At 37.1% G+C, this 19,731-nt stretch overlaps 1 long non-coding RNA gene across 1 annotated transcript in view; it reads right to left on the bottom strand.

The window, feature by feature from the left end:
- The window catches only part of LOC119467854, a 296,417-nt gene that overhangs the window by 64,091 nt on the left and 212,595 nt on the right, over window positions 1-19,731 (bottom strand). The window contains exon 3 of the long non-coding RNA XR_005196483.1: window positions 3,982-4,131. This is a non-coding gene — a long non-coding RNA (uncharacterized LOC119467854). The remainder of the gene's footprint in view (window positions 1-3,981; window positions 4,132-19,731) is intronic.

The following is a 19,731-nucleotide window of genomic DNA, read 5'->3' as shown; positions in this document are numbered from 1 at the left end:
AAAAAAAAAAAAAAAAAAAAAAAAAACTTCAGTGAAAAAAGTAACTGTTGATGTGGTAGAAATAGCAAGAGAACTAGAATCAGAAGTGGTGCCTATAGATGTGACTGAATTGCTGCAGTCTCATGATAAAATTTTAATGAATGAGAAGTTTTTTCTTATGGATAAACAGAGTGGTTTCTTGAAATGGAGTCTACTCCTGGTAAAGATGCCGAGAGCACTGTTGAAATGACAACAAAGGATTTAATATATTACATAAACTTAGTTGATAAGTCAGTGGCAGGATTTGAAAGAATTGACTCCAATTTTGAAAGAATTTCTCCTCTGGGTAAAATGCTATTATCACATAGATCGCATGCTGCAGAGAAATTGTTTATGAAAGGAAGAGTCAATCAATGTGACAAACTTCATTGTCCATTTTAGGAAATTGTCACAGCCACCCCAACCTTCAGCAACCATCACTTTGATCAGTCAGCAGCCACCAACATTGAAGCAAGACCCTCCACTGGCAAAAAAATTATGACTCACTAAAGGCTCAGATGATTTTTTTAGCAATAAATTATTTTTAAATAAAGGTATGTACATTGCTTTTTATACATAAGGCTATGGCACACTTAATGGACTATAGTATAGTCTAAACAAAACTTTTATATGCAGTGGGAAACCAACACATTTGTGTGAGTCACTCTATTGAGATATTTGCTTTATTATAGTAGTCTGGAGCTGAACCTACAGTATCTCTGCACAGACCTGTAAGTGAATCAATAAAACAGGAGTTCTTCTTATCATTAGTTGCACCTCTGCTCTGAAGATATATTGTCTGCCACTTGACATTAAATCCAATTATTGTATCTCAGTCCTCACCTTCCTTGGTTCATAGCAGCATTTGAGTTGAGTTATCCCTCCTTCTTGACACATGCTTTTCTCTTGGCACTATGAATATCAACCTCTCTTGACTTTCCTCTACCTTACTTACCATTCCTTCATTCTCTGGCTGATTCCTCTTCATGTTCCCAACCTCCACATTTTTGAGTGACCCAGGCTTAGTCCTTGTTTCTTTTCTTTTTCTTAATACACATTAATTCCATCATTGATCTCATCAAGGCCTGTAACTAATGACTACTTAAATCATTTCTAGAGCCTGGACCTCTCCTTTCAACTCCAAACTATTTATCCAACTACTGACTTATATTTCCACTTAGACCTACTATGGGCATCTCAAATTTACAAGACTAAAAGTCATTTCTTTGCTACCATCTTTCCATTTCAGCTAATGGCGACTCCATGTTTCCAGTTGTTCAAGTCAAATTCTTGCAGTCAACCCCAGCTCAGATAAGGACAATACTCTAGGTCATGGTGGAGACCCAGAGTAAAAGAAACCTGTGTTCCTGAATGGACCATAGCTGCCTGACAAGGCTGCTCCACACAATTCTGGAATGCTGCATGATAAGAAAGAAGTTCTAAATGATGTAAGCCTCTATATTTTTGGATCTCTTTGTCACAGCAGCTTACTTAACTTCTGTACTAACTAACACAGAAGGTGAAAAACTAAGTTGTGAATGGAGGAACTATTCTTTCAAGAAGTCTGAGCATGTGGGGAGGAGAGAAATAAATAAAGCTATTGCTGGAATGTTGTATTAAAGATGGTGAGAACACTTGGCTCGTAAGAAGCTTCTAAAATGCAGTAATCTCACTGAGATACAAGCCTATTCTCTGACACAGTAAATTTGCTGAATGTCCACTGGAGGATCTAAGTCATTCAGGACCTTAGGGTCAAAGGGTGGATCTAAGAGTGTTTAAATATCTGAATCCCATTTATAACACCATTCTTTCTTCTTGAGGTAATATACATTGTAAATTTTTAAATAATGAATCGATGACCCAAATGTAGGAAGCACAGATTGAACTACTGTCTTCCCTTGTTACCTATAGAGGATTGGTTGCAGGATGCCCCAGGGAATCAAAATCTATGGATGCTCAAGTTCTGTATATAAAATGGTGCAGTATTTGCATACAACCCATGCATATCCTTCCATATACTTTAAATCATCTCTAGGTTACTTATAATATGTAATATCATGAAAATGCTATGTAAATCGTTGTTATACTATATTCTAAGGGAATAATAACAAAAAAAAAGTCTATACATGTTTGGTAAAGATGTAATTTTTTTCTAATATTTCCAGTCCATGATTGGTTGACCTCATATATTCCAAACCCACGAAAGTAACCCACAGATATGGAGGGCTAACCATATTTAGTTTTTAAGTGGGCAAGATTTTATATTGAACCCTCTGTGCTCATAATTCTCTTATAACAAAAAATATAAACCTGTAGTGTCCTTGGTAAGGGGTCATGAGAATAACAAAGGGAATTTAAAATGCCAATAACTCTAAGTTATTAAGCACTCATTGTGGTCCTGGTCTATGTAGCTGCTGCCTGCAGAAACCTGCAAACCAGGTCTTAACTTGTAAAGCAATTGATCATAATACTCCTACTGTTAGTTGCTTTCTGAATTTTTTTCCTGGTAACCTGGATCAGTGTGTGGCTTGGTCTCACATAGGTCTGAGCTTGATGGTTTGTGCTTCCCTGGCCATTTGCTTCTATGGAGCCACAGTCACAAAAACTGAAGTAGGCAGGAATCTTTGACTTGCATGTCAAAGTCTGTCTTCATTTATAGAAAACACAAATCTATTCTTTGTGCATATTCCAGAATCAAATGATTTGGCCCCACAAGATTATTATACTGAGGCAACTTGAACAGTAAAGTTCTAAAAATCTGTCAGCCTAATAACCAAAGTGTAGCTTACACTGGATTTTGGAACATATAAAATATTCTAAATGTTCACTGTGTGCACCCGATGCACAATTCTGTATGCTTGCTGGAATGTCAGGGGAAGGCCATCTTGAGAGCCTGAATGCCAACAGGATCTTGATGGCAGATGACCCATTGTACCTGGAATGGGTAATCCATAGGTCCAAAGAGACATGGAGACATATCCAAGCTCAGAAGTTGTATCTATAATTCTCAGTAAATTTTTTTAGCCTGACTATGAGGACATGTAGAACTCACATTTGAAGACACTATACAAACTAGCTATGAGGTGGTGGTGCCTCTCCCCATGATGAGTACACGACAGATATTTCTGAGTTTTTTTCACCAAATTTAGCCACATCAGCCAACAGCATAGATGAGAACAGGCTTTTTGAGGCCTGTATTAGTCAGGGTTCTCCAAAGAAACAGAGGCAGTAGGAGGTATCAGTGTTTATATCTATTTTTATCTATATCCATATATAGAGAGGTTTATTATGAGGAATTGACTCATGCAACTATAGAGGCTAAGGAGTCCCATGATCTGCCATCTGTAAGCTGGAAAGCTAATGGTGTAATTCAGTCCCAGTTCAAAGTCCTGAGAACCAGGGAAGGCAATGGTGTAATTCCAGCTCAAGGGCTAGAGAAAAAGAGAGGAGATGAACAAGGGGCGAATTTCTCCTTCCTCTGCCTTTTGTTCAATTTAGGCCCTTAATGGATTAGACGATGACCAGCCACACTGGAGGAGGGCAATCTACTTTACTAAGTCCATGGATTCAAATGGTGATTTCATCCAGAAACAATGTTCCATGTGGGTATCCTATGGCCTTCCAAGTTGACATGTAAAAGTAACCATCTCAAGGGTATTATCTTTCACTGAAGCTGTAGCATGGCCCAGGTGAGAGACAAATGGCCACTGATGACCCTCCTAAGACCAGAAGAAGCTACATTTACAGCCCACAGCCACATTTACAGAAAAGGGAGATTATACAGATGGATCCATTCATCTTCAAAAGATGATTGCTAATTTCTCCAATTACTTAATTTACCCATGTAAAATGAGGGAAAAGCCTCTGCCCCTTCCCAAACTGACCTGTAGACATATCTAAAGTCCTAGGTGAGTGTTTTACTGAAAGAGGTGCAGGACTTCATCCACGAGCTCAAAGACTCACCTGGTTCCTGGGCAGCAATGTCAGGAGGGCACCTTGACCCTAACACTTCAGATACCTTCCCAGGACGAGGGGAGGCCCACATGAGTGTCCAAGTTGACTGCCAGGTACAATTGTTAGGATTCAGTAATTCTCAAATATTTTGCTGACCACCTGCAGGAAGAAATACATTTAACCTTGTAGCCTCATTCATATACCCATACCTTTGTATATATTTAACTAAATCTAACTTTTCATGCAACATTACTTTCTCTTACTATGTGTCATGTACTCTGATATTTTCTGTTCTATTATTTTAAAATTTTTGGTTGGATACACTGATTTTACAAAGTACTAGTAGCTAATAACATGCAGTTTAAAAAGGACATATTTTATGCAAAAAAATGGATTTCTATAGGTTAGCCCACTAAAAGTTGGAGAATTTTTCTTATTGGTTTATAGAAGCAGTTTCCCCTTCTTTAAAATTTATAAAGTGACAGTCTTCTCCCATGAAATCTGAAAACGTTTATCATGTATATAAATAAGTGGCATTCAGCAGCCTTGCATTTGGCTGGCTTGGATCCAGCCCTGCTCACTCAGCTTTGCAAAAGGAGAACCCAGGAGATAAGAAAGGAGGAAGAGGAAGAGGATGTCAATAAGGTTAGGGCAAAACAGAAGCTAGGAGTAGAACTTGGCCCCCAGGACTGGAAACAGATATAAAGCATGCCTTTCAGAACATTCTAGAAAGGAGGAAGAGATAAAAGGTAGACAAGAAGAAATATCATAAAAAACCTGGCACCTTTTCCCCACTCCTTCTTTTACTCTCCAACCCTAGCAACCTGGTCTTAGAAGGTCACACATCTCTTTGCTATCACAGCCCCTCCTGGGCTCTCCTGGGAAGTTTTCTTCCTCGTTCCCTGAATCCCCACCAAGAAGATATAATGCACTGTGAGCCCTCCAGCTTCTTAGAGATCCATATATTAAAAGCAGTATGAGCAGCTGCAGACAGCCACACAGGGATACAATGGATGGGTCATAAAGGTAACTCTAAGCCATCAGGAAAAAGGTTAAAATACAGTTAACCCTTGAGAGAATTCAAAGAAACAAGGACCAAAGTTTTCAATATTTTCACAAAAGTGTGTCAAAAACAAAGCCTTGCACAGGGAATCCAGCTCATTTATATGAAATGCTAAGTCATGTTGAGAAATGAAACACATGAAAGGGTCCACAGTTGTATTGCTGATGGAGAGAGACAGAGTGATAATTAGAGGTGAAAGTGAGCGAGACAAAATTATGCATAACACCTTACGGCAAGATGTAAGTGTAATAGAAACAAACAGACAAGCAAAATCCCGAACTATTTGGTCTCTTGGTTAAAGTCACACTTTCTTAAAACACTAATTCCAAACATTAAAATCCTGCTGCCCACCCAAAGGAAAGTTCCCAGAGATTCCATGTAGTCCCAATAGCAGGCAGAACAGCTTCCTGTAGAGTCTCGGGAGCTACAGCTTCTCCCCGGGGACGTTTATATAGTCTGACTATATATGAAATGTGCGTATACATGTAGGAGAAGTTGGAGAGTTTATTTTTTAAAATCTATGGAGATTCTGGAGGGCTGCCCTTCACAGGTCCACAGTTGTTCAGGGTTTCAAATGCACAGGTTTGCATTTCAACAGTACCATAGAAAGCTGAGAATACTCCAGGAGTCAATGAGAAGGGAGTAGCAATGAACAAAGAAAAGAAAACTCTGTAGGGAATTATGACAAAATGGAAAATCCTAACAGGTGGGGGTAGGTGGAGCAGAAACAATCAGATCATGGGGCACCGCATACCTACCTCCTCCACACCCCCACCACACACAGCTATGCAAACACAGCTTCCCAAGTGTGTAGGTCATAGCAGTAGTTCTGCTTTGGCACTGTGTCATGGCACTCTTCATAAATGCACCCAAAAGGATATTAGGGATACTATATTCTCATCTTAAACATTGGTGAGCCCAACCATACAACTTTTGCCTGCCACCCCCCTTAAACCTCTCAAACTGAGAGCTTGAGGGAGGAGAGTGTGATGAATATGGCAACAGCTAAAGAGAAGATACAGCTTCATTTGCCTTTGGAGTAAAAGAAGTTGTGCCAGCATCCATGGTTACTTGTGCCATTTTGACTCATTTGCCAACACACTTATATAGTAGAATTAAAATTAGCATCCTTTCCACGTTTTAGATTGAAATATCCTCTGTAGCTCTCATAATTTGGCACTGATATGAAAGACTGCAGTCAAAAAACATGTAGTTGGGTAAGATATATAATTAAATGCTAAAGGCAATCATTATTACTAGCATAATACCAATTATTCATCATAATACTGAGGAAGTCAAGAGGATGAAAATTTCATCCAGAACAAAGTCTCTGTTTTTTAATTAGACGAAGTTAAGGTAGGTTCACTCTGGAGTCCACAGTTCATCTTACCAGCACTGTGTTGCTGACAGTGAAGGTACTGAGTGATATAGGGTACCACATGGTTCTAACCAGAGCATGGGCCATCCAAGACATATTTTGCAATTGTATAAGAGTCAGTGGTTTTTTGTTTCTTTCTTTTGAACATTGAAAATTTTATTATTGCAAGATGTACACAGAACAGTGCAGAAACTTCTTCAAAACAGTGTAAAAAGAGTTGACATTAAAGGCACAAATTTAAGGAATTTAATTCTGCAAATACTGGTACAAGAGAGGGTCTTTATATTCAGGAAACATCAAGCCAAGTTAGAAAATTACTTGAAAGAGGTGCAACAAACTTAGAAATATTTAGCAAGCTAAATATTTCTACAACAGTACAAAATATGCCCTCAGATTATTTGGGCAAGATATTATCATGTGTTGAGATGAAAAACTAAAAAAAGAAAAAAAACTTTTGAAACCCAGTAATCCTTTGCCAGCAGCTGGAGTGTTAGGACTGGCAATACTTCAGGTGGCATGCACATGTTCTTATAGAAAGTACAGGTTAGAAAAAAACTATAAAAATGACACTAATATACATTTTTAAATACAAAATGAACAGAAGTTCTAGAAAGCAGCCATGTTCTAAATCAACGAGAGTTTTTGGCACAATTGAGTCTTCATTGCTCAGAGAACATTGCTGTGGCTTTGTAACCTGTAAAGGTAGGAACCCTCACAAATTTTAAGTTAGGCAGATTTGACGTGACTGTAAAGTGTTAATATCAGCCCTTCTGGCTTAAAATTTATACCTTCTGTACTTGTATTTGTCTTCATTTCGATTTTGCAAGTCTCAGCAAAATGTGGGTATAATCCTCAGGCAAATTCACAAATTTTGGTGCTGCTGAAAGACATGTTTTCTGAGCTTACTTTTCTGTCTATAATTGAGAAGTGGAACACAAAGAAGCCTCACCCCACAGGACCTTTTCATGTAATTTACAGGAAGGGCAGCAGTATTTGTTGTGACTTACTCTGGGGACTGAGACAAACTGCCTAAATGTTCGCCAGTCTCCTTATATTATTAAATTCTTATAGCTACAATTCAAGACTTTGAAATTTGAGGCCAGAGATCTTTTCACTACACCCAAGATGGTAAATTCATTTCGTTTTTAGTTCCAGTTTTGACCGATAGGCAAGGGCTACCTGGAACCTCTATCGAATAGCTACATCAGGATTTACCAGAAAGTGTGTTGTAATTGATCAGTGATGTCTACTGCGGTTGAAGGATGGTGAGCTTGACAGCAGAAAGGTATATTTGCTGAATCCAAATAATACCATATTCTCCACAAAAGTTATCTTTTCAATAAAGCTTCCCTAAGGAACTATTTAAATTATAATTTTATTTACCAGTAGGTATCCACAGCATGTCCAGTTAACTCTTACTCATTCTACAGATTCAGTTCAAACACGACTTCTTCAGGGAAGCTTGCCTTGGCCAATTTTAGTTCGCTTTTTCTTGTACGTGCTCATTGTGATGTTTCTTTTTCTTTCTCTTTCTCCTCTAACTCACTTTGAAGTAACTATTCATTAGGTTTTCTTATTGGGTTAATGACTATATTCCAACCTCTCAGGCAGTGAGCTCATGAGAGCAAAGCCATGTTCTGTTTACCATTGCATCTACAGTGTCTACCATGGTTTCTGGAACTTCATAGACACTTACTAAATATTTGCTGAATTGAAATTGAAAATTGAATTGAATTGAAATGCAGAGATTTGTTTACTTTTACCTTAGATTTCTGAGACCCAGGCCAGGTATATTATCTTTTGTTGCAAATCCTTCCAGGAGACTAAGGCTTATGCACACAAATTTATTTGATCAAGGTTACAAACATGAAGATGTTGGAATCTGGAATCCTAGGTTTCTGAGATTTCAGATCTATTCTGAACTCCTCCATGTGTACAATACGCACATTACCTGCATTGCTATCAGAAGATGTTCATTTTAAGTTATAATAAAGGGTGACAGAGCCAGGAATGAAAACAAAAATCTTTTTATTTCAATGGAAGGAGTATGATATAGTAAAGAGAGAACTAGACTTAAAGTCAAAAGATCTAAATTTGTGCCCTAGCCCTCCCGTTTATTAGCTTATTAACCTTGGAAAACTAAATTTATGTCTACTAATCAGTAAAATAAATGGATAGAATGAGCGTTTCAAAACCAATTTTTGTAATGGAAACATTTCTTAACATGAAATTTCAAACATCTCATATAGAAGTGCAGTGTGTAAAAGAAATAAAGTGGAGATACTCTGAATGAAGGTGAGTGGTAGAGACCATACCTGGAATTTTGCTCATGCAATTTCTCCTGTACCTGCAAGGAAATCCCTAAAGAACACACAGGAAGCCCATTTGGAAAAAAAAAAAAAAGTAATTGTGGAATAATTATTAATTTACAGGAAGTTGCAAAGATAATACAGAGAAGTCCTGTGTACCTTCATCTAGTTTCCCCCCAATGGGCCAATTTTTAAAAATCCTTTGACACAAGAATATAGTTAATTATTCTTATTTTTAATTTATTATTTTTTTTTGAGATGGAGTCTGCCTCTGTCACCCAGGCTGGAGTGCAGTGGCACATCTCGGCTCACTGCAACCTCCGTCTCCCGTGTTCAAGCAATTCTCTGCCTCAGCCTCCTGAGTAGCCAGGATTACAGGTGTCCACCATCACACCAGGCTAATTTTGTATTTTTAGTAGGGACAGGTTTCACCATCTTGGCCAGCTTGAACTCCTGAGTTCGTTAACCACCCACCTCAGCCTCCCAAAGTGTTGGGCTCACAGGCGTGAGCCACTGCACCCAGCCTATAGTTCTCATTCTTAATTCAGTACTTAATGCCACTAAATGCACACTTAAAAATTGTTAAAATGGTAAGTTTTATGTTATATGTTTTTAAAATGCAATAAATATTTGCAATATCATGGATGGAACTGGAAGACATTATGTTAAGTGAAATAAGCCACACACAGAAAGATAAATATCTCATATTCTCACTCATATGTGGGAACTTGAAAAAATTGATCTCATGACAATAGAGAGTAGACTTGTGGTTACCAAAGGCTGGGAAGCATAGGGGGAGAAGGTGATGAAGAGAGTTTGATTACTGGGTATAAATGTATGCTTGGATATAAGAAATAAGATCTGGTGTTTCATAGATCAGTAGAGTGACTATAGTTAACATTAATTGATTGTAGTTCAAAATAGAGGAGAATAATCTGAATATTTTCAGCAGAAAGAAAAGATAAATACATAAAGTGATGGGTATTCTAATTACCCTGATTTGATTATATGAATGCATCAGTTTATAATATGTACTCTGATAATACATATATCTAATTATGTGTTAATCAAAAATTTAAAAGAAATAAATAAAACACAACAAAAATCACTAAAAAATAAATGTTAAAAAAAAACAACCTTTTGCACTTGCTACTGAATATATCCTTCAAGGCCTGTCTGGCTCCAAAATTCATGATTGTATGAAAAATGAATGTTTAATCATCCCCATTGCATTCTACAATCAAGGACTTTCAGAGCTTGAACATACCTTAGGAATCTGATACTATCAGATCAGAACTATATCTTTTTTTTTTTTTTTTTTTTTTTTTTTTTGAGACGGAGTTTCGCTCTTGTTACCCAGGCTGGAGTGCAATGGCGCGATCTCGGCTCACCGCAACCTCCGCCTCCTGGGTTCAGGCAATTCTCCTGCCTCAGCCTCCTGAGTCGCTGGGATTACAGGCACGCACCACCATGCCCAGCTAATTTTTTGTATTTTTAGTAGAGACGGGGTTTCACCATGTTGACCAGGATGGTCTCGATCTCTTGACCTCGTGATCCACCCGCCTCGGCCTCCCAAAGTGCTGGGATTACAGGCTTGAGCCACCGCGCCCGGCCCAGAACTATATCTTATATGCTATAGTTAAAGTCTTCTGCTTCTCTTTAGGGCTTCTGTGTTATGAAGTCCAACTAAAAGCTTGAATTTCGCTTCTAACAAATGTGCTTCACAGTGGTGATTTTTATTATTTTTTACTTTCATTTTTTTTCTACTAATAATTCCCTGTTGACTTTTTTATGCTTTCCAGGAGCGAGTTCTTTGGGTTTACTTAACTCATTTTGATTTATCTAATGGTGGAATTGCATCCCTCTCCATCCCCCCTCAGAATGGGCTTGTCAGTCTTGCCTATATTATTTCCCATTTCCAATGTGGTATTACAGTGTTTTTTTTTATGGCTCTACCAAGACATGTAAGCTGCACTGAAATGGCTATGGCTCCCTTTTCTTGTTCTGTTTGTTATTTTTTCTTTTAAAATATTTATACACACATATACTTGCATTTAACTTTACATAAATTCAATATGTGTGATCATATCATACATACCATTTTGTTAATGCAGTATTTTGTTTTGGTTTAGCTTTTTCTTTCCCATATACTTGCCTCTCAATCTATATTCTTTCCTCATAGACACAAAAGTTATTCATACTAACAGCCTACTGTATATACTTTCATGTTATTCTTTATGCTTGTATCATAAATAAACCACTATCTGTAATGTACATACATATTTATAATGTGCATATGAATATAAATATACACATAGACAAGTTTTGTCATTATCTTGCAAAAATTTGAACATACACATATTTTTGAATCTTGCTTTTTTGTACTCGACAATAACTCTAACAACTGTGTAACATTTTATACGGCAATATGCTGTAATTTATTCAACGACCCTCCTATGGATGGGAAATGACACTGTTTCTACTTGTTTTCTTTTGTACCTCTAAAATAATGCTGTCATAAGCATCCTTGTGCTTTCATTTCTATGGAACAGACATCTCAAAGAAGTATTTGTGGGTCAAAATATATATGCATTTTTAATTTTAACAAATAACATCAGATTGTATTCCAAAAACACCTAAGGCAATCGATCTTCTCACCAGCCACCTATGATAGTACCCTTTCCCCTGTATCCCTATCAAAAACGGAGATTGTCATTCTTTTCCATTTTTGACAGTCTTAAGTGGTAATGTTATGTATTAGTTTGATAATATTTTCATATATTCCTTGGACATTTGGATTCTCCCATTTTCCTGTTGTGTTATATGTCCCTTTCTTGTTAATTTTTCATAACCCTTTTGCCTCAGAACTATTAATCTATTCTCGTGTTGCAAACATTTGTTCCACATCTATTATTTGTTAATTGACTTTGTTTATAGTAATTTTTTGTTATTATACCTACTATGTGTCAGACATGTTTCTATGTACTGAGGATTCAACAGTAAAAAAATACACAAAAATATCTTCTCTCAGACATTTATTCTAATGATAAAAGAAATGAAATTAATCAATTAATAAATAAATATTGGTTTTTAATATGATTTTTGTAAAGTTTCATGTAGTCAAATAGGTCTGACCTTTCTTACAGGACACTTGGGTTTCCAATGGTAGTTAATAAGGCCTTCCCCAACCCTCAGTTGTATATGTCTTCCAGGTTTTATTACTCTTTTTATTTTGAAACATGATTGATATGACTGTTACCCCAGATTAAAATTAAGCAACATTTTTAATTCTCAGAATTTTGTTGAATTAATTCATTGTAATTACATCAGACTTTCCCTTTCTGATCCAATCCACAGCTACAGCTTTTCATATAATTTATCAGGGGTTCTACTGTATATTATAGTGAATCATTAATTATTAAGTTGAACCATATGAAACTGCCACTATTGTGGGTAAAAAAATTACTGAATATCAGCAGTTTTATATGGTTCAATCTATAGATAAGAAATGGAAAAGAAACACTCATTAAGGTCAACTATTTGCTTAATACTATGAGAGACATTTTCTATGCAATATTTTATTTAATTCTGCCATCAGCACTTTAAGGTAGGTAATATTAGCTACTTTTAAAAAAAAAGAAGAAGAAGAAACAGATTTATAAAAGTAAGGTATCTACTGTCTCACAATTATTGAAAAGAAGGTTTAGGATTCATCTCATTTTGTTAGTACCCAAATGCACTCCTTTGTCATTAGAATTTAACTCAACAGGAATTTAGAAAGCACTCTACAAGACTTTGACTATTGCTAAGAACTTCTGAAAAACTGGTAGACAAGTTCAGCACCTAAAACAGTATCCAACTCAAAGAAATGCCCAATCAATCATATCTGAAAAAGGCACCAGCCCATCAGAGACTTATAAATAAAGCCCCACCTTCCTGGTACAGAGCACTTGGGAAAAGGGGCAGTTGTTAGTTCCACTTCAGCAGACTTAAAAGTCCCTGCCAAGCAGCTCTGAAGGGAACACTGGAGCTCCCAGCACAGCACTTGAGCTCTGATAAAGGACAGACTGCCTCCCCCAGTGGCTCTCTGACCCCATATATCCAAAGAGACACCTCATATAGGAGAGCTCTGGCTGACCTCTGGCAGGTACCCTTCTGGTATGAAGCTACTAGAGGAAAGAGTAGGCAGCAATCCTTGCTGTTCTGCAGCCCCCACTGGTGTTTCCCAGGCAAGCAGGGTCTGGAGTGGACTTCCAGCAGTCCTGCAGCAGAGGAGCCTGACTGTTAGAAGGAAAACTGAAAAAGAGAAAGAAATAGCTTCAACATCAACAAAAAGGACATCCGCTCAGAGACCCCATCCAAAAGTCACCAGCTTCAAAGACCAAAGGTAGATAAATCCATGAAGGTGGGAAGAAACCAGTGCAAAAAGGCTGAAATCACCAAAAACCAGAATGCCTCTTCTTCTCCAAGGGATCACAACTCCTCATCAGCAAGGGAACAAAACTGGATGGAGAATGAGTTTGATGAATTGACAGAAGGAGGCTTCCGAAGATAGGTAATAGCAAACTTCCCTGAGCTAAAGGAGCATGTTCTAACCCAATGCAAAGACACTAAGAACCTTGAAAAAAGGTTAGATGAAATGCTAACTAGAATAACCAGCTTAGAGAAGATCATAAACAACTTGATGGAACTGGAAAACACAGCATGAGAACTACGCGAAGCATATACTAGTTTCAATAGCCAAATCGATCAAGTGGAAGAAAGAATATCAGAGATTGAAGATCAACTCATTGAAAGAAAACAAGAAGGCAAGACTAGAGAAAAAAAGAGTGAAAAGAAATGAACAAAGCCTCCAAGAAATATGGGATTATGTGAAAAGACATAATCTATGTTTGATCAGTGTACCTGAATGTAACAGGGAAAATGAAATCAAGCTGGCAAACACTCTTCAGGATATTATCCAAGAGAACTTTTGCAACCCAGCAAGGCAGGCCAACATGCAAATTCAGCAAATACAGAGAACACCACAAAGATATTCCTCAAGAAGAGCAACCTCAAGGCACATAATCATCAGATTCACCAGGGTTGAAATGAAGGAAAAAATGGTAAGGGCAGTCAGAGAGAAAGGTCAGATTACCCACAAAGGGAAGCCCATCAGAATCACAGTGCATCTCTTGGTAGAAACCCTACAAGCCAGAAGAGAGTGGGGGCCAATATTCAACATCCTTAAAGAAAAGAACTACCAACCCAGAATGTCATATACAGCCAAACTAAGCTTCATAAGTGAAGGGGAAATAAAATCCCTTACAGACAAGGAAATGCTGAGGGATTTTTGTCACCACCAGGCCTGCTTTATAAAAGCTCCTGAAGGAAGCACTAAACATGGAAAGGAACAACTAGGACCAGACACTGCAAAAATGTACCAAATGGTAAAGGCCATCAACACTATGAAGAAACTGCATCAACTGACGGGCAAAACAACTAGCTAGTATCAAAATGGCAGGATCAAATTCACACATAACAGCATTAACCTTAAATGTACATGGACTAAATGCCCCAATCAAAAGACACAGACTGGCAAATTGGATGAAGACTCAAGACCCATTGGTGTGCTGTATTCAGGAGACCCATCTCATACAAAGACACACATAGACTCAAATAAAGGGATGGAGAAATATTTACCAAGCAAATGGAAAGAAAAAAAAAAAAGGAGGGTTTGCAATCCCAGTCTCTGATAAAATAGACTTTTTAAATCAACAAAGATGAAAAGAGACAAAGAAGGGCACTACATAATGGTAAAGGGATTAATGCAACAAGAAGAACTAACTATCCTAAACATATATGCACCCAATACAGGAGGACCCAGATTCATAAAGCAAGTTCTTAGAGACCTACAAAGAGACTTAGACTCCTGCACAATAATAGTGGGAGATTTTAACACTCCACTGTCAATATTAGACAGATCAATGAGACAGAAAATTAACAAGGATATCCAGAACTTGAACTCAGGTCTGGACCAAGCAGACCTAATTGACATCTACAGAACGCTCCACCACAAATCAACAGAATATACATTCTTCCCAGCACCACATCATACTCCAAAATTGACCACATAATTGGAAGTAAATCACTCCTCAGCAAATGCAAAAGAATGGAAATCATAACAAACAGTCTCTCAGACCACAGTACAATCAAATTAGAACTCAGGATTAAGAAACTCACTCAAAGCCATACAACTACATGGAAACTGAACAACCTGCTCCTGAATGACTACTGGATAAATAATTAAATGAAGGCAGAAATAAAGATGTTCTTCAAAACCAATGAGAATGAAGACACAATGTACCAGAATTTCTGGGACACATTTAAAGCAGTATCTGGAGGGAAATTTATAGCACTAAATTCCCACATGAGAAGTGAGGAAAGATCTAAAATTGACACTCTATCATCACAATTAAAAGACTAGAGGAGCAAGATCAAACAAATTCAAGAGCTAGCAAAAGACAAGAAACAACTAAGATTAGAGAAGAACTGAAGGAGATAGAGGCACAAAAAAGCCTTCAAAAAATCAGTGAATCCAGGAGCTGGTTTTTGGAAAAGATCAACAAAATAGATAGACTGCTAGCCAGACCAATAAAAAGAAGAAAGAGAAGAATTGAATAGATGAAATAAAAAATGATAAAGGGGATATCACCACCAAAGCCACAGAAGTAGAAACCACCATCAGAGATTACTACAAACACCTCTAAGCACATAAACCAGTAAATCTAGAAGAAATGGATAAATTCCTGGACACTTACACCCTCCCAAGACTAAACCAGGAAGAAGTTGAATCCCTGAATAGACCAATAACAAAGTCTGAAGTTTAGGCAGCAATTAATAGTCTACCAATCAAAAAAAGTCCAGGACCAGATGGGTTCACAGCCAAATTCTATCAGACATACAAAGAGGAACTGGTATCATTCATTCCTTCTGAACCTATTCCAAACAATACAAAAAGAGGGAATCCTCCCTAACTCATTTTATGAGACCAACATCATCCTGATACCAAAACTTGGCAGGGACACAACTAAAAAGGAAAATTTCAGGCCAATATCCATGACGAACATTGATACAAAAATCTTCAATAAAATACTGGCGAACCAAATCCAACAGCACATCAAATAGCTTATCCATCATGATCATGTTGGCTTCATCCCAGGGATGCAAGACTGCTTCAACATAGGCAAATCTATAAACATAAACCATCACATAAACAGAACCAAAGACAAAAACCACATGATTATCTCAATAGATGCAGAGAAGGCCTTCAACAAAATTCAACAGCCCTTTTTGCTATGAACTCTCAATAAACTAGGTATTGATGGAATGTATCTCAAAATAATGAAAGGTATTTATGACAAACCCACAGCCAATATCATACTGAAAGGGCAAAAACTGGAAGCATTCCCTTTGAAAACTGGCACTAGACAGGGTGCCCTCTCTCATCACTCCTATTCAACATACAATTGGAAGTTCTAGCCAGAGCAATCAGGCAAGTTAAAGAAATAAAGGATATTCTATTAGGAAAAGAGGAAGTCAAATTGTCTTTATTTGCAGACAACATGATTGTATATTTAGAAGACCTCATCATGTCAGCCCAATATCTTCTTAAGCTGATATGCAACTTCAGCAAAGTCTCAGGATACAAAATCAATGTGCAAAAATCACAAGCATTCCTATATACTAATAAAAGACAGAGGGCCAAATCATGAGTGAACTCCCATTCACAATTGCTACAAAGAGAATAAAATACCTAGGAATACAACTAACAAGGGACATGAAGGCCTCTCCAGGGAGAACTACAAACCACTGCTCAGGAAATAAGAGAGGACACAAACAGTTAGAAAAATATTCCATGCTCATGCTTAGGAAGAATCAATATCATGAAAATGGCCATACTGCCCAAAGTAATTTATAGATTCAATGCTATCCCCATCAAACTATCATTGACCTTCTTCACAAAACTGGAAAAAACCACCTCAAACTTCATATGGAACTAAAAAGAGCCCCCATAGCCAAGGCACTCCTAAGCAAAAAGAACAAAGCTGGAGGCATCACACTACCTGACTTCAAACTATGCTACAGGGCTACAGTAATCAAAACAGCATGGTACTGGTACCAAAACAGAGATATAGACAAATGGAACACAACAGAGGTCTCAGAGGAAATGCCACACATCTACAACCATCCTATCTTTGACAAACCTGACAAAAACAAGAAATGGGGAAAGGATTCCCTGTTTAGTAAATGGTGTTGGGAAAACTGGCTAGCCATGTGCAGAAAGCTGAAACTGGACCCCTTCCTTACACTTTATACAAAAATTAACTACAGATGGATTAAAGATTTAAACATAAGACCTAACACCATAAAAACCCTAGAAGAAAACCTAGGCAATACCATTAAGGACACAGGCATAGGCAAGGACTTCATGACTAGAACAACAAAAGCAATGTCAACAAAAGCCAAAATAGATAAATGGGATCTAACTAAAGAGCTTCTGCACAGCAAAAGAAACTGTCATTAGAGTGAACTGGCAACCAACAGAATGGGAAAAAAATTTTGCAAGCTACCCATCTGACAAAGGGCTAATGTCCATAAACTAAAACAAATTTACAAGAAAAAACAACCCCATTAAAAAGTGGGCAGAGGATATGAACAGACACTTTTCAAAAGAAGACATTTATGCAGCCAACAAACATATGAAAAAATGCTCATCACTGGTCATTAGAGAAATGCAAATCAAAACCACATTGAGATACCATCTCATGCCAGTTAGAATCATGGTCATTAAAAAATCTGGAGACAACAGAAGCTGGAGAGGATGTGGAGATATAGGAACACTTTTATACTGTTGGTGGGAGTGTAAATTAGTTCAACCCACTGTGGAAGACAGTGTGGTGATTCTTCAAGGATCTAGAAATAGAAATATCATTTGACCCAGCAATCCTATTACTAAGTATACACCCAAAGGATTATAAATTGTTCTATTATAAAGACACATGCACACATATGTTCATTGCAGCACTGTTCACAATAGCAAAGACTTGGAACCAATCTAAATGCCCATCAATAGACTGGATTTAAAAAAATGTAGCACATATACACCATGGAATACTATACAGCCATGAAAAAGGATGAGTTCATGACCTTTGCAGGGACATGGATGAAGCTGGAAATTATCGTTATCAGCAAACTGACGCAAGAACAGAAAACCAAACACCGCATGTTCTCACTCATTAGTTGATGTTGAGCAATGAGAACACATGGAGAAGAACATCACACACTGGGGCCTGTTGGGGGGTGGGGTGGCTAAGGAAAGGATAGCAGGGGGTGGGGGGATTGGGGAGGAATAACATTAGGAGAAATACCTAATATAGGTGAGGGGGAGATGGATGCAGCAAATCACGATGGCATGTATATACCTATGTAACAATCCTGCACTATCTGCCCATGTGCCCCAGAACTTAAAATAATAATAAAAAAAAGAAATGCCCAATCAATGTGAATTAATGGAATCCTTTATCTACAAGAGGTTGCATCATAGTGAGAAAATAAAACATACTTGGGAATCAGTGTGAGAGAAATTCCAAGTATCTTTTAGCTATTATAGATAAAACACACGGGTTTTTTATTTTTTCTAATAATACACATTACTTTGATATACGCAGAGCATATTTCCTATCACACAGTAGGCATACAATGATTATTGGTTTCTTCAATGAATATACACCATTCCCATACACGTAGACTTTTAAAACCCATTCTCATTAATTTTTAATTCCCTCATTTAGAGAATATAAATCATTTCTATCCATTTTAACTTGACATTAGAAGTAGTTGCCCATGCCTTTAAATATTCTTATAAAAACACAAATTTTTGACAGCTGTAAATAATTTATTACACAGATGAAATTAATTTATTCACCCATTGCTTTTCCCCTCCTAAACATCTAAGTTGTTTTCAAGTTCTTGTTATAATAATAATAGGGTCATAAACTTACTTAGACATGTATCTTTGTTCACATCTGAATATTTCCTTCGAGCCGATTTCTAAAATTAAAATGGCTGAGTCAAAACCAATGAAGACTGTTAAGTCTCTTAATACATATTACCAATTTGCTCTTCAGAAATATGGTACCAAGAAATTATCCTTTGAAAATTATATTTGGACATGGGTATGTCCAGTATTCTGGAACTGCATTTTAAAACTAGCCTGTGACTATTTAAACCTAAAATACTCAAAAAGTCATTTGTTTCTCATCTCAAATCTCTGCTAAACTTCCTGTATCCATTCCAAGTTGGAAATAACCATCCACCCTCTGAATCAGTGGCTCTCAAGGTGAAGTCCAAAGATGTGCCTTAAGGAGTTCTTGAACTCCTGAGTACTACATGCAAATTTAGAATGTATCTGCAAATTGTGTAGGGGCTTTTTATTCTAGAGATTATATCTATGTCTTTTATCAAATTTTCAACGGGGATTGTAACTCAGAAAAAATAAAGAACTTTATCTTCATGGTGGATGTAAACAACAGAGCCATAATTTCAAACACTTCATAATTTTGTGGGGGAAGGATAATATGGATTACCTTTCAAAGAATTTCTGTCTTTGAACTGTAGGCTATGTGAAATCTAAAATAAACACAGAGCATATGAGATAGTAGTAAAATATGTGATTGAAAAGGGTGGGCACTAATGGTCATGTTTGCTTGCAGACAAATTCAAGTTTGGAAAGCAGATTAGTGAAGTAGCCATGTTTTATGACCTTGTGGTCTTTATTAAACACAGTGCCATTACTCTCCCACTTTTGTAGAGAGCATCTTTCTTAAACCAGTACTTCAAAGCTACAAAACTTTTTTCTCATTTTATCTCTAACTCAGACTAATTACAAAGAGATGAATATTTTATTATCTTTCTTATGATAACCTAAGGCTATTGAATTTTGGAGTCAGAGCAATTATTTAATTCTA

Source organism: Cebus imitator, unplaced genomic scaffold (assembly GCF_001604975.1).
Source record: "Cebus imitator isolate Cc_AM_T3 unplaced genomic scaffold, Cebus_imitator-1.0 Scaffold340, whole genome shotgun sequence".
Classification (NCBI taxonomy): domain Eukaryota; kingdom Metazoa; phylum Chordata; class Mammalia; order Primates; family Cebidae; genus Cebus; species Cebus imitator.
Note: the sequence above shows the minus strand (reverse complement) of the source record. Positions and strands in the feature narration are given on the sequence as shown.